The sequence below is a fragment of the Littorina saxatilis genome, unplaced genomic scaffold (genome assembly GCF_037325665.1).
Source record: "Littorina saxatilis isolate snail1 unplaced genomic scaffold, US_GU_Lsax_2.0 scaffold_1922, whole genome shotgun sequence".
NCBI classification, from domain to species: Eukaryota; Metazoa; Mollusca; class Gastropoda; order Littorinimorpha; family Littorinidae; genus Littorina; species Littorina saxatilis.
The window spans coordinates 12,501-18,044 of record NW_027127559.1 but is presented as its reverse complement, the minus strand read 5'-3'; the positions used below and the strand labels follow the sequence as shown (position 1 = coordinate 18,044).

General features: G+C 43.7%; 1 long non-coding RNA gene across 1 annotated transcript in view; it reads right to left on the bottom strand.

The window, feature by feature from the left end:
- Positions 1-587: 587 nt before the first annotated feature.
- LOC138955980 (uncharacterized) overlaps positions 588-5,544 on the bottom strand; it is a 12,058-nt gene continuing 7,101 nt past the window's right edge. Inside the window, exons 2-3 of the long non-coding RNA XR_011452450.1 lie at positions 2,652-2,765; positions 588-2,224 (exon numbers count right to left, since the gene is read on the bottom strand). This is a non-coding gene — a long non-coding RNA (uncharacterized lncRNA). The remainder of the gene's footprint in view (positions 2,225-2,651; positions 2,766-5,544) is intronic.

Here is a 5,544-nt window from a genome sequence, read left to right as displayed (position 1 = left end):
ACCTTTTCCCTTTTTCAGTTTTTCCATTTTTGTCTCTATCTTCGCCTGTGAGGTTTGAAATTCTCCTTTGGCAGCACGAAGGTCTGACTTGGTTGACCGAAGTTCTGACTGTAGGTCTGACTTGGTTGACTGAAGTTCTGACTGAAGTTCTGACTTGGTTGACTGAAGTTCTGACTTGGTTGACTGAAGTTCTGACTTGGTTGACTGAAGTTCTGACTTGGTTGACTGAAGTTCTGACTTTGCGGTAAGCTGACTGATCTCGAGGGCGTGCAGTTTGTCTTTCAGGGATGACAGCTCTATTGCTTGATGGGCCAACAATGCCCCCAGACCGTCATCACTCTTGCTGCACAGACACACACAGTCATCACTGCGATTGGTTGGCCTAGTGGTAAGGCGTCCGCCCCGTGATCGGGAGGTCGTGGGTTCGAACCCCGGCCGGGTCATACCTAAGACTTTAAAATTGGCAATCTAGTGGCTGCATGCTCCGCCTGGCGTCTGGCATTATGGGGTTAGTGCTAGGACTGGTTGGTCCGGTGTCAGAATAATGTGACTGGGTGAGACATGAAGCCTGTGCTGCGACTTCTGTCTTGTGTGTGGCGCACGTTATATGTCAAAGCAGCACCGCCCTGATATGGCCCTTCGATCGTGGTCGGCTGGGCGTTAAGCAAACAAACAAACAAATCAGTGCGATTCAGTTTTTGTATGATTTGTATACACTGTGTGACACAAAACAAAACGCGCTGCTGAAACATAACATGGCTGTCCAGGGAGAATTTTGTAGTCCAACAACTGGATGATTGCAGTACACGTATTGTTTTGCAGTTGGTAATCAGTATAAATGTGTTTGAGCGTGTGCATGTACAAACCCCGTGTACGGAAAAGTCAATACCAGGCAACTTTTAGTCACGCGAAATTCCTCGACAATGGCCATGAATGTATAAATGTATGTTTATACCCTGCTGATGCAACATCCCAATAAACATGCCAGAACTGGGCCATTGCTGGCATTTTGATGGCAATGCCAGTTGCCAGAGGCCCATTGATGGCCCAATGCTGGCATATTACCCGTATGCACATTGGCAAATTGATGGGCCATCACTGGCAAGCCAGCACTTTGCCAGCAAAAACCCATCATTTATTTGCTGGCTTTTTGATGGCTTGCCATCATTTTGCCAGCAATTTTCCAGCAAAAACCCATCATGTATTTGATGGCTTTTTGATGGCTTGCCATCATTTTGCCATCATTTTGCCAGCAAAATCCCATCATTTATATTTGATGGCTTATTGATGGCTTGCCATCAAAAACCCAGCATTTTGCCAGCATTTCGCCAGCATTTTGCAGGTTTTTAGTTTTATATAAAAAAAGCCTGTTTTCCATATATTTTCCGTTAATGGCCCTTTACCTGCTGAAATTACCGGGCCAGTTGTGGCCCAGCATAATGCCATATTTCTGTCATTACCATTGCCAGCAAAATGCCAATAAGTTGCAGTAAATATACCAATACCACTGATTCGGATAGAATGACGGCTCTATTCATGTGCTCTACCTGCACAGTCTTGTTAGCCCATATGTGGTTGTTGGAAGTCTATAAATATGCTTTGTTTTGTCATTTTTACTGTGAATGTAATAACAATAACAAAACACAGCACATCAATGGACTTTTCAACACATGCTGGCGGCAAGACGTGCGCAAATAAAGCAAAGGGCAATGCTGTCAAGCTGTACATTAGCAATATGCATATATATGCGTAATTATCAAGTTCATCAGTAAAATGCAATTGAAATGCTAATCACATTTGTCGTGTAACTTATCTGGCAAGTAAAGGCAGTGGTTTTGACAGAATATCGTCATCAACGCAGTTATAGCGGGCACATAAACAATACAGTAATATAGATTAAAAACAAAACAAATGTAAAGCTTCCAAACAGCAACGACTCATTATCGAAGCATTACAGAAACGTACGCTTTGTTTTTAGTTGCTCACTGGTTTATTTTATTTGTACAGCGTTCTAAATTTCACACTCGAGACATGATGACCAAAAGCAGAATGTTTCTTGTTCACTTCCCAGTAAACCTCCGTAGGATTGTCTTGATTCTGTCATTTCTCTGTTTGCATCCGCAACGTTGAGATAACGCTTCTTTTCTTTGTCCTGACGTCGTAGCCTACGGTAAGTCTGTTTGTGAAGCCATTGAAACTCTCAAGTTCTCCTGCCGTTCACCTTCTGAAACATGAAAGCAAACGAGTTTTGTTGGTTTTAATTCATTATTCCATATCACACACACACACACACACACACACACACACACACACACACACACACACACACACACACACACACACACACACACACACAACCAAACAACCAAACAAACGCAAGCATACACGCACGCATAAGCAAACAGCACACGCACGCACGCACGCGCGCGCGCTCACACACACACACGCGCACACACACACGCGCACACACACACACACACACACACACACACACACACACACACACACACACACACACACACACACACATACACACACACAGAGGCATTCTCACAGAGAGGACGACTTCTTGTAATCTATCATATTTTCTGAACTGACTAAAATGCCAAGCAGAAGTAAGGGGTCAACAGGAATATGTATTTTGATCTAACCTGCGAAGCTTACGTTGTCTCGGACAGCTCTCTTGCGTTTCTCTCAGGAACTGAGACCCAGGCGAGCTGCATCTTATCCAGTTGGGCAGTCAGACACTTGCACAAATCTTTGTCCTGGAATGAATAGACACATACTCAATGTCAACATTCACAAGATGCAATTTGTTTGGTTACAAGTAAGCTTATGGTGTTTATGCCTATGGTGCTTTTCTTTTGACAGAGACAAAACAAACTCAATCACACAAAGAAAGGAAAAAGGCACACACACACGTACACACACACACACACACACACACACACACACACACACACACACAACCGCGCGCGCGGGCGCACACACACACACACGTACACACACACACACACACACACACACACGCGCGCGCGCGCGCAGATTCTTTCTTACAGAGAGGACGACTTCTTAAAGTCTATTATATTTTGCGAACTGACTCAAACGTCCAGCAGAAAAAAGTTGAAAAAAAGACCGACAACGGAGGAAAAGAACAAGAAGATACTAGATCTAACGCCGTTGCGACGACCAGGGGCCAGTTTCATAAGATAGCAGTGAACCGACTGACAGTCGATCGACTGCCCAGTCGATGGACTGTGGTTGATCGCCGGGTCACCGAAAAGCGCGTTTCATGAGCGAATCACCGTCACCCGCGGACAACCGCAGTCGACCGACTGAATGGCCAAGTCGAGAGCTAAATTTAGCAACATTACCACTTCCGTTTGCTCATTCGCACGTGGAAAAGGCCGATTTCGAAGAAAAAAAATCAACAAACAGTAACATAACACAAACTCACTCACTCCGTAACACACACACACAAACACACACACACACACACACACACACACACACACACACACACACACGCACACACACACACACAGTTAAAACTAACGCATCATATCAACTCCATGTATAATTTTCAAAAGAAGGCAAACAGATAAAATGACTAGGGTAATAGGTTAGGTACCTGCCATGTGGGCACTTTTTCCACTGCTGTCCTCAGTCCTATACTTTTCATCAAGACTTGTCACCATGCCGAGTAGATCTAAATTCGGAAGTCTTCATGTGGCTGAGGCATATATCTGACATAGCGTCGATCTTGTTGTAGGTTAACCTCCTTTCTGAAACAAATGGCAAAATGCGATTAGTTATGATGACTACAACCTACACAAATATAAACAGTGTTTTGAAACAGAATAGTCAGGTTATACAAGCCACTTTACCTCTGCAGCATGGTAACCCTACAATATGCGAAACATGTCGACTGCAGCAGCCTGGTTCTTAAAATAATTCTGACGGTCAACACAGCCAGAAATGCCAACAAAGACAAGAAAGCTGTGGCAAGGTAAGCTTACCAAACGTTACATAGCGAATCATATGATAGTGCGTAAACAGCAAACAGTAGATCTACAATCAAAGAGAGGATCGAGTCTGGAATGAAACGCGATACAGATCTAGCATTCAAAAACTGTCTTTCACGTTCAAGGAAGTTGTTGCAAAGTACTTAAGACTTACTAAATTGTACAGACAAAACCATGACAGTGCATGTTTTGAATCTGAGGAAAAAATCGTGATCATTTTGACTTTGAGAACAGATTCATTCCGTTTCCTTATATCTGCATGTTCAAGTAAATGGTGGACAGTTTTTTTCGGGCAGAGTAAACTTAACTTGAGACTCTACTGCAAGTCTTGAAATTCACATAAATCGAACCACGAGCAAAGACATCCAAACATTACAGGCACTTTAGATCAACTCATTTCACTAGAGGTGACTGCCTAGCACTGTGTTTGACATCCGTGTCTGCTGAAATAAAAAGAAATTAAAACAAAACGGATTAACAGTAGGTGACACGTTATCAGAGTGGGAGACACTAGATCTGTCTCTGAACTTACCGGGATACGGCTGCAAGATCGACACTGACTGCCGCGCTTTCGACAGCTCTTCCTCGCGTGGACATTGGAAACACGCTGTGCAGATCAAATTGTAGGAAATCTCCCTTTGGTATCTTCTTTATTTACTTTTCTGGAGCTTAGAAACCGAACAACATGAAATCGTCTTCCCCGGCGAATCGGCGAGGTGAGAACTGGACCACAATCCTTCGCGCGACCCCTGACCTGATCTTGACACCTGACCTGCCGTCTACATGCCAAACACGACACAAATCAGTCAACTGCTTGTACCCCTTCAAAAAACCCCACCACCCGTTTTCTTTGGATACACGCTTTAACTACACACATGCCGACACAATGTTGATCATTGCTTCAATAATTTGAAGATGGTGCTTGAAAATTAACCACGTGAAATGAGTATTTCGGTGTTCAGCCAAACATGTTAAAGTTTCTACCACAGACATACACACATACATACATACATACGCACGCACGCACAGACAGACAAAGTTTATCATCGCATAGGCTACACTTACGTGAGCCAACAAGTCTCGGCCCGCTCAAAATAACAATGACCGAGACTTTCAGTAATTCCTTCGCGTGACGTCGAACCCTCTTACGCCATAATGTGACGTCTTCAAGACATAACCCTGACTTGTCTCCTGGATTACTGCGTCATGATAGATACATTTCGAAGAACAATCACAAGGTTTGGCTCACAATCCAAACAAGTGTGAGCATTCTGCCATTGACTGTGCGGATAATTACATATACAGCATGACTTCCCTTCTTTGTCTCTGTTAATCTAGGGAGAAAATATCCAGCGATATTTCTCCGTAGGCCTAAAGTTCGGCCATGACCTAGTCAAAATAACTTGCGCAGCCGCAGAAACAAGAAAATGGAAATCTTATGAAGCCGTCATCAACACGAACACAATGATTGCAGAAGCAAACTCTGTACCTACACGACCGAGACACAAGACTGATTATT